The 11034-nt window shown below is 39.3% G+C and overlaps 1 long non-coding RNA gene across 1 annotated transcript; it reads right to left on the reverse strand.

Moving 5' to 3' along the window:
* Window positions 1-3115: 3115 nt before the first annotated feature.
* LOC123643452 lies at window positions 3116-10818 on the reverse strand. The gene is made up of 4 exons (XR_006736795.1): window positions 10675-10818; window positions 6682-6756; window positions 6084-6215; window positions 3116-4393 (listed from the first exon to the last, which is right to left on the reverse strand). It is a non-coding gene; the product is annotated as an uncharacterized LOC123643452 (long non-coding RNA).
* Between the last annotated feature and the right edge of the window lie 216 nt (window positions 10819-11034).

Consider the following 11034-nt stretch of genomic DNA (forward strand, 5'->3'; position numbering starts at 1 on the left):
GAGCTGAATTTGAAGTTGGAATATAGGAAGTAATGAATTTCTGTGGATGAATTGTCATGAACTGAAACAAAGGCTGGAGGCTTCTCCTCCACATCCTCAGTGTTGGAGAGAATCCCCTGCTCTGTCCCTTCAGGTCTCACCCTTGTCCTCTACCCCCAACCCCAAATGCTCACTCTACCATGCACACACACACAGCACTTCTTCCCTTGCCCTGCCCGTCCAGCCATTCCAGTTCTCGGTACAGGTCAGGTCTCAGAAGGTTGGTCATAGGCACTAGAGTAGGTTATCCTTACTGCCTGAGCCTTGGTTTCTCCATTCACGTAAGTGATGGGATGAAGCTCTACCTTCATATCCATTAGAATGATGATGTGATGGAATGCGATATTGTCAGAGGCTGGGGAGCTTGAAAGAATGTCAAAAATTTATGGTTTACATGCTTGCAATGAAGGCAGAAAAAAAAATGAAATGGTATATGCTCAAGAACTTTGTATTTCCCTGAGATATTTTCAGCATAAATTGCAGCTTTTGGAGAAGGCATACTTCTGGCCCTGATCCAATAACTTCATCAGTTTCCTGAGAAAAATCATAAAGATCTTTCAAGTCAGTATTTGGTTTAGAAGTCTAGAAAAAATACATGTTGGGGTATATGTGTACCACCCTCCTCTTACTTCAAAGGTTAAGGTTAGTCATGGTGACCTTCTTGATGGGGACAGTTAAAGGATAGGAACAGATGCTGGAAAAAAGATGTAAGACAACTGTGATGCCATGATGTATTGAGTGGACATAAAATATTAGGTATTGTATTGAAAAGTTCAGAGTTAGTTCAGATTTACATTGAAATATCTTTGCTTAAATAACTTTCCTGTTGTACATAGAGTATTCCTTTAAGTTAATTCGTAAATCAACCAGAATTTATAGCATCTCCTTATTGTTTAAATTCAGTGTAGATTTCTGGGGCACACCCCAGCGATAGTTTTCCTAAAGGAGAACTATAGCTTTTAAAATATATCAGAGGTCCTTGAGAGACAGGGGAAATGGAGCTGGTTTCAGACTGTTACAGCTTTTCCAGTGGTTATATTTGTGACTGTTTTCTAACTGTCATTCTAGTGGGGTCCAGGACCTAAGTTGTGTACTACCAGCCCTCTGGGTCTATGACCCGTATGCTTAAATCTTAAGCTGGATCTGGGGTCCAGGAGACCAAACATGGGAATAAGAATCCATATTGCAATAAGCTCAAAGAGGCTTGATATTTAGTTGAAATCTCAAGGCTTAGGCCACTAATAATTCTTTCCCTGTTTTCTGCTGTCTTTCTCTCACTTCCCCAGACTTTGGTTAATTCATGCCAACAGGATTCTTGCTCCTCAGAGATCCTTTAAACCTTGTCTATGATGAGATTAGATTTTTGGGAGGCCCTTAATATAGCCTAGATTTTGGAAATATAGTGGCTGGGGGACCTGGGAGAGGACACAGAAACTACCCACTTGTGCACTGGTCTTCTTGCTTTTAGAAGTAAAAATTGGCCTTCTTAGAATGACTTCTCCCAAGACTTGTCAAAGCGTATGCTCTATTTAAGATCTCTCTAGATGATGTTTGCCAGTTAAAACTTCCCAAAGTTGACAGCTAGCATCGCTCTGCACTGTGCTCTAGTGCTGAAGTTTTGTTAGGATGCTGTGTTTTGGAGTGCTTGTCCTGGCTGCATCACAGCATGCTTGGTGACGGGTTGAGGTAGAAACATGAACACAGAGGTACCCTTATCAGAAGACCTTGATTCCCATCCTGTTCTAACCTGTACCACCAACTAACATAACCACTTGATTTTCTCACCTGTAAAATGGGAATGAAGGCAATACCTCCTCTACTAACCAAACCTCACTGAGGTAGGCTCCTGGAGGTAAGTTTTGGCACTCCAGGATTCCAAGATTAAACCCCCTATTCCAAATCTTCCTGTGCAATGAAAAATATTATAGACAGGATTTATATAGTTCTATCCAGTTTATTGTTTCCTTTCTCTGTAAAATAGTAAAAGCTCTCATTTATTGAGTACCTGCTGGGTGCTAAGTGCCCTCATATGTCATTCATTACTAATCATCACAAAGATTCTTCAGGTTGGGGGTCATTAACCCACATTTACAAGCTCAGAGAACCAAGTACACAGCCTGTTCTCCCACGGGGTGTGGATGAGGCTGGAGCCCACCAGAAATGTCAGACTCTAAGGCTCCTGGTTTTTCCACCACAGCACATGGAGTGGAGTCACTTATCTACCTAAGCTCTTCCTCCCTGTATTAGTCTATTTAAAGCAGTTCTGCTCAAATATATTCTAAGACATCTGAAAACCCCAAATGCTGCCATGTTGTTCTGAGATTTAGGTAGATCATGAAAAAAAAATGCTGCAATAAAAAGTCCTTTCAAATTTAAATAACATCCTACAGTTTACAAAGTACTTTTACATATTGTACATCATTGAATCTTCACAACCCATTGGAAGAGAGAGTGCATATTTATAATGTGTTTACTAGATGAGATTTTGAACGGCTACTCACTACAACTTGTCAGAGGTCAGATAAGAAGCAGAGGTGGGGCTTGAACCCAGGTATTCAGTGTTCTTGCATTGCAGCACACAGCCTCATTCACTGAGAAAAGGGGCAGGGAAAGAACAGAGGTTAGGAGCTTAAAAGAGTGAGTTTAATTGCCCAGGTATCATGTCCTGATTGGAAAGTAAGAGTCACTAATAATGTGAGCTTATCTCTTGTTTATCCAGGATAGATATCAAGAGAAAAAAAGCTAAAGGATTAAAAAAAAAAAAACAAACTATAAGTACTTTATGGAGATAAATCTGGGGAGTGGGAGAAGTTGCATCTGGCTGGCCCATTCACTGTCTGGGGGATGGGCACGCTTATAGCTCTGGCTTGGGGGATGCAAAGGCAATATATGTAACCAAAATGTTTGTACCCCTATAATATTCTGAAATTAAAAAAAATAAAATAAATAAATTGGAAAAAAAAACAAATGTAGGGTTGGACAGTAAGAGGCAGCAGGCAGTGAAAGATGGCCTAGTAGATTCAACCACCCATCCCCTTTTAAAAAACAGTATTTTTGTAATGTTCCCTTTATTATCTTGAAATGAAATTTCTACATATTTACACATACAATTTAAAAAATAATCCCTTAATTGTACTACATAGGAGACATAAAATGAAAGCATTTATAATAAAATAATTTCAACATGTAAATGCTTGAGCATGACTACAGAAGCTGTACTGAAGTAATCAGGTGCTTGCACACATATGTAGAATGTCCATGGGTGTAGAAGCTATGAATTCAGACCATATGGGTGTAGTATATTGGTGACTCAAATGCCATGAGTGGCACTGCCATTGTTAACACTCAAAATGATGAACATCTAAAGGAAAAATGATGAACATGTCTTAGCCAAGTTCCAAACAAAACAAAGTACAGTCTTCCTTCCATTTTCATAGTAGTTTTGTTTCCAAAAAATTCAATGTACATTAGAATCATGCGATAAATAATTTGTGATTATGTGTAAAACGGAAATAGGTTCTAGGCTCAGATGATTTCAAATAAAGTTTTTTTTCTTTTTAAACTCACATGAGTGTCTAGCGGGACATTTAAAAGTCACTCGGGATGTGGGCCAATTCTTTGTGGAGTAGGACTGTCTCATGATTTGCAAGATGTCTAGCATCCCTGGCTCCTGCCATCTATCTGTCAATGCAGCACTTCTCACCAGTCATGTGACAACCAAAAATGCTCCTTCCTCCAAATTTCCAAAATTCTCCCCTAGTGCTTCCTCTGTTGAGAACAATACCCAAAGGGTCAGGGAATACTTTGAAGCCATTCACCCAGGCTCTTCTGTTGCCCCAGCTGACAGGAGCATTAGGCATTGAATTTTAAGGAGTTTTGCACAAAACCCAAAGCCTTTTGACTCAGAGAAATTTGTTCCCTCTGAATCATTATGGGACCAAGTATAACCAGTAGCCAGCATGCTGTAGTGGAAAGAGTGCTGTCTAGGACTCTTAAGAACTAGAATCTATTTCTTAATATCTATCACTAACAGCAGTTCATAGAGAGAGGTCATGTACTTCCTCAGGTCATACTACTTGTAAGTCCCAAACCAAGATTAGCTAATGATGGAGCCATGTAACCTTGTCTTCCTTCTTCCTTCTCTGTTGGTTGTCTAACAGTGTGAACTAATTTCTTCCTGGAAAATTAACTCAAAGGGTGTCAGTGATTGGGATTCATGCATATGTAGGTAGGGCTGGTTGATTGGAGTAACCCAGTGATTCCAAACCACAGAAAGGAGAGTAGAGCCCCTGAGCAGTAGTTCCTCATCATAAGCAGCAGCTGAGCATCAGCACCTGGACTTATCAATAGGTTCCTAGGATAAAGACAGTAAGAAGTTCTAGGTTAGTGTGACAGCTGTTACTTGAACTCATCCCACTCCTGGACACGGGTATATACCCTAAGAATAAGACAGTGAAGCAAAAGAACTATTTTACCCAATTCTGAAACAATTTTTGACTTGAACAACCCAAGTTTGAACTTTACTCCAAAGCATAGCCCAAAGGGGAAGAAACATTCCCCTGCTTGCACTGAGCATTTCTCTATAATGGTACAATAAATTCTGGTAAAACTGTTGCCCAGGATATCAGGTTAGTAGTGCCTAGAGCTGTGGAGCCACAGGTGAATCAGATCATCTCTAAATTCCCTTGTGTTTCTGAAATTTTCTGAGTTTTAAGATTACTGGCTCTAAAAACAGAGTTTTTTTTTTTTTTTTTTGAGACAGAGTCTCACTTTGTTGCCCAGGCTAGAGTGAGTGCCGTGGCATCAGCCTAGCTCACAGCAACCTCAGACTCCTGGGCTTAAGCGATCCTACTGCCTCAGCCTCCCGAGTAGCTGGGACTACAGGCATGAGCCACCATGCCCGGCTAATTTTTTTTTTTGTATATATATTTTTAGTTGGCCAGATAATTTCTTTCTATTTTTGGTAGAGACGGGGTCTCACTCTTGCTCAGGCTGGTCTCGAACTCCTGACCTCGAGTGATCCACCCGCCTCGGCCTCCCAGAGCTAGGATTACAGGCGTGAGCCACCGCGCCCGGCCTAAAAACAGAGTTTAAAAAGCTCTGTCTTGGGCTTGGGACATAATACCAGGGCTAGAGAAAGTTAAAGAAAGGCCAAATAACATAATAACATTGATTAGGGAGTAATTACTAACCTGTCTTAGGTGTTTAATTTCTTTAACTCTTGTTTCAAATTGCATTTCTCTCTTATGCTTAATAGGCAAATGTAATTAAGAAGTGTTTAGTAAATATTCATATTAAATATTGATGTTTTTGTAAAGAGTTGTTGAGCAGAGAAAAAGATTACACAACCTAGTCTTTTAAAAAGATGTTGGACATTCAGATCTAGTGAGATTCCTTAATTTTTGTGATTGGACAACCTCCATCAGGTGGCACTACTAGTATTGCAGGCCTAATGCCAAGGAGGCACCTACCAGTTTCCAGAGTCTGTATCTTGCAAATTCAACAATATTCAAGTTCAGAAGCATCACTTCCCTGTTTGATCATGGTCCCTTCTAGGAAAGTGGGCTGTACTGGTGCCTGCTATAATATTCAGCACAATGGTTGCTTGCGGCATCCTTTCAAGTGTTGCTATGGCCCTCACTAAGGGCATTCCCCTTTTCTGTGCTCTAACAACTGTTCTGGCTGCAGGAGGATCTTTAATAAGAAAGGATGGGTGTTGGGATCAAACCATCAGTAGGAGGAATATCTGTATTCTGTCTAGAAGTAGAAATTAAGCATACTTCCAGGTGAGCGTATTTATTCATGGTTCTCAATTTTGGCTACACGTTGGAATCATCTGAGGAGCTTTAGAAAACTACTGGGTTCCACATCTAGATAATTTGATCTAATAAGTCTTGGATGAGACTATGGCATCAGGAGTGTAAAAAGCTCTCCAGAGGATTCTAACATGAAGCTAAGGCTGAGAACCACTGTCTGATCATTCTAAGGGCACCTGCTATCCAGCTAACCAGCTTCCCATTTCAGCCATCCCGGCCCCCACTCACCGTGATCCACATCCTTTTCTTGATTTTGAGTCTGGAGTATTTTATACAGTGCATAACTCTTCTTTACACATCAGGACATGTGGAGGCCCAAGGTGTCCTAATTCATACTTTCTAAAAAACCAATGTTTGCTTCTGCGGGAGAATGAAGAAATAAAGGCAAAATAGGAAGTGATTGGAAAATACCTGAACCAGTGACCATAGAGACCCTCATTGCGGTGGGCACCTAAATGGGCTGAGTTTTTCTCTATATAGCAATGCATTCTTTTCTTTTTTCACATATGCAATTTCAAGGCACTTAATCCATCTTTCTCTCCTCTATAGAGCAGCTGATTTCAGGGTTGCAAACAATACACAATTCCAAAAGGTACAAAATGATTGACATAAAACATGGTACTGGTTGAACTGATAAGGATGGGTTAGATACACAGAAATAGTTTAAGGTGAGTGGTTACAACTCATCTTAAAAAAGAATCACCTCTCTTCTGAAAAGAGAGTGCATTTAATAGTCTTTGGTTTGACCGATATAAATGGTATAGAATGAAGCCCAGGCCCAGTTTGAGTTCATTTATTACCTAACTGGCTAAAAGAAAACACTTACTATGTGGTTCTATTTTTTTCCTGAAAAATTAGATTATATCCGTTGTCCTCAAAGAAATCTTGGTCTTGGTCAGCACTGTAAGAAAGCAAAAAAAGAGAGTAGGTACTACATCTCTACACATGATAAACACTCTAAATTTAACGCTTAGTCTTTCTGCTCTCCTGTTGGAATGGGAGCTGAAAAGCATTGGATCCAAAGGCTTACGGGGTTCTATGACTGACATTTTGTTTTCTGAGAACCTTCTAGAACTAACCCTATTAAAGGATTGAAAAGCCTTTACCAACTATTGACAGTCCTGCTGTGTCTTTGCAAATGGGGGATTTGTCCTGTCAAAGCCTATTATTGGCCTGAACTATTAAAACCAGCAGGGTTAGGTTATTGTGAAAGCAAAATTGGAAGAAGAGACCAGCCCCCAACCCTATTAAATTTAAATACTGTTACAAATGTTTTATTAACTCAGAATTGAAGGTATAAATCCATTGTTTGAGGAGGGGGTGAGGTTGACTGGTCCAGTGTTGAGAGCAGATTCTGGGACATAATTACTTGAGGTGCGTATGGTTTGGGGAATGAGGTTAGTGAAACTCGGTTCCTGGTGGCGGCTGAGAAACTTGCGGTTCCCTATTTAACCACCCTGAGCTTTGTGGCTCTTACTCTGCTTTGACCCTGGATTCCTATAGATTGTGGACTTACAAATTTATGAGAAAAATGCAAGTTAGTTTGCTTTTTGAAAAATCACAAGGAGCATAGGAGCAAGTGGGCTTTAGTGGCTATTCCTCTGTGACCTCTGTGACCTTCACCACTTTGCACCGTCATCTGTTGGAATAATGCAGATTCATGGTGGGGGTTTGCTGAGCCTTTCTCTTGCTTTCACTCTGGATATGGATTATGCAACATGACTTCAATTTAGGTCCTTTCATGGCCCCAATGGAGGTAAAACAGGGATATGTCCTAGTCCCTTTCTACTTAATATGCTATGTAATAACTTAATACCATTTTTGGATTAACTACATCCAGGAATACCTCATTATAGTCTTTCTTCACCTCACTTTTTTTTCTTTTTATATATAGATGACCTGGTTTGGATAAACTAACTAGGAGTGGCCCAACCCCCCAAAAATTTGAGATCCATAGACTACAATCAGTGTTACCATTTTGGTAAAAGCTCTTCCACATTATCTCACTAATAGAGCTAAAAATTATGCAGATGCATATGTATTTATATGTATATTTATTCACATGTGTATATAGATAAATGTAGTTGGAGGACATAGATACAGATTTGAGAGTAAGCTAACTCATCTGTTGATGTAGGTGTGAATCTTTGCACTTGAGTGATCTTCAGGATAGACCAGAAATGTACATTTTCCAAGTTCAGTATAGATAGGTGGCCTACTAGTAGTTTTATGGCTCCTGAATACCTAGATGTGAACAAAAATCAGTATTTCAGGGAAGGCAGTGTTTGGTTTTCCTGAAGAATTGTGTCTATTACATTTCATTTTGGTGTGTAGTCATCAACTTAATAGCCTTACGAGTCTAGCCTGGAACACAATGTTGTCTTTACAGGCAGAGCGTTGAGGAGGATGTTGTTTACCACATCATCGGGGTTTGGTTTCTAAGGACCTGGGGAGAATCCATTTGGCAAATAACCTAAGTTCTGCAAGTGCCAGAATCTAGCCTTGTTCACCTGTGTCTCAATGTTCAGAACAGTACCTGGCATTTAGTGGGTGCTCAATAAATATTTTCTGTACAAACAAGGAAAGTTCACCTCCTAGTAGAGATAATATTTATCGCTAGGAAGACTAATTTAAAGTCTTAGTTGATTAAAGAAAAATTATAATAAGATCCAGACTGATTTTAGTATGACTTTAAACTTTACTTGGACTAATTTTTTTTACTGATTTTTATTTTTAAACTATCCAGACAGAATTTTAAAAATTAATAGCTGAGCTAGGAGAATATCCTTTTTCCTTATATGAGGAAAAGCTTCTTTCAGGCAGGTGGATGAATTTGTTATTACCTGACAAGAACTATTCCCCAAGCTATAATTTTTCAATTATGGTAATAAAAAAGTTGTACTTTTATCCATGTATTGAAACAGATTTCATTCATAGATAGCTCCCCTTCTTTGGCATGTATCCATTCTATTCCAGTGCTTTCTGAAGTTTTATAACTTCAGCTGCAAAAATTAATTTTCACTGTCACAAAAATGGCTATGCTGTGGTCAATGTCATGGCATTGACCAATGGTTGACTCCGTGCTTCAAATTCTGTTTTTGGAATGAGGAGGGGAAGAAAAAAAAAACGATTTTATAGAATTGGTTGACCAATGTTCTTGACAAATCTTTTTTTTTTTTTTGAAATAGGGTCTCATTCTGTTGCCTAGGGCTAGAGTACAGTGGCACAATTATAGCTCACTGCAACTCCAAACTCCTAAGCTCAAGGGATCCTCCTGCCTCAGCCTCCCAAGTAGCTAGGACTACAGGCATCTGCCACAGTGCCTAGCTAATTTTTAAATTTTTTTTTAGAAAAGGAGTCTTGCTATGTTGCCCAGGCTGGTCTTGAACTCCTGGCCTCAAGCAATCCTCCTGTCTTGGTTTCTCAAAGTTCTGAGATTGGCTGACAAATCATTTTTAAAGTAGGGATAATTGGCATGTACTTTCATTCAGATGAGTGACAAAAGTGTAACTCATGAATTTTTTCTGGCATATTTTTCACACATAGAATTGTAAGGGTAACACTTATTTTCTGAAAGACATCAGGCAGACCACATCACTTTTTTGGACTCTTGCTTCCTCATCTTTAAAAGGAGAGGGTCGGATGAGACCACCATGAAGACTGTTTCCACATAAGATTGAATTAAACATCCAAAGACAATGGAAATATTACATAGAATGAAGGGCTTACAGACAGATTTTGCTTGGCATTGTTTCTGTTTTTGTTTTCACTACTCTTTCAGCCGAGGTTGGAGAATCCAATCTTCAACAGAGATGGGGGATTGGGCTTTTATTTTCCATAGAATTTGGACCTGTGTTATCCTTTACTTTTGTATCTTCAGTTGTTTGCAGAGAACCATCTTATCAGCTCGGCCAATAAGATCATTAATGGAAAACAGTGTTCTGCACCAGTAGATCTTTACTCCCTGATCAATAGTTATTTACTTCTGAGGGGTCATAGCTTGGTTAATATAGCTGAATAATTTTATTGATAGATAACATAACAATGAAAAATAAAGTTTAAAATAGAAGATGAATGAATATAACACTTTCTTCAGGCATGAATATTATTATTTGAAAACTGTAATAGCTGCCGGAATGTTGAAAGGGCAGACAACAAAAGCATTGAATAATTGTCCTAGGACTATAATCAGACTTCCATTATTGACCTCTGTTAATATTCTACTGTAACTGTCTGCTAAATTGGTTCCTTGGGGCTTGAAATATACAGTGATGTTATGAGTTCCTATCGTAAATTGCCACACAGTAAAGTAGCAAGTCTCTGAAATAGTGTTGGCCCTAGTTTGATCAATACTCAATTCAAAGCAGTGCAGTAGGCAACTGTTTCCATAGAAACATTGATGTCACAGAGGTTGAACAGCGGCTGTTACAACAAATCATTTCCTTTGAGCAGTTGTAATTGACTATATGTACAGTTTGCTGTCACTTGAGACCATTTACATCAAGCAAGTAACAGAACCACATTAGTTATTCCAGGAGTAAGAGGGTTAGCTCTTCCTTTTGTGACCTTACAAATACCTAGGAGGATATTGCCATAGCAACCAGCAATATAACAGGATGAACACTGAGGTAGCTGGCTACCTTAATGCAGTAGTAGCCTTCTTTTGGAAGCTGCCAGGTAGTTTTAATAAAGTTTACGTAGTTATTACATTAACACGAATCCTTTGCACGCCACAGTAATGACTTGGTTCCTTTCTCACATGCATCACCAATAACGCAGACATTACAGTTCCATTTGTACTTCATTTCCTGTTCCTCACCTTTAATTTTCCTCAGCATCTGGCTGCTAAGACAGTACATACACACATCTAGCAAAATCTTGTTTGCTACATACAGAGCTCAGCTCTGGAGAAGCATTGAAGTCAGAAGAGCTTCCAGACCTGAAAAGTGAGATCATGAGAGGAAGAACCCATTGGCAAGAAGTTAATTTTGTACTTTGGCTAACTGATCTCTAGGTTTTAAGGACATGAAAGAACACAGAAACAGATGCAACTTAACTTTGTGGTGTTCCATCAGGCTTAAAATCACCACTAGAATTGAGTTTCGTAGTCTAGAATTCTTCGCATTGTCCCACCACATTACCACAGGTTTTCTGGGTTTGCTGTGTCCAGTGACACATT

Source organism: Lemur catta, chromosome 8 (genome assembly GCF_020740605.2).
Source record: "Lemur catta isolate mLemCat1 chromosome 8, mLemCat1.pri, whole genome shotgun sequence".
NCBI lineage: Eukaryota > Metazoa > Chordata > Mammalia > Primates > Lemuridae > Lemur > Lemur catta.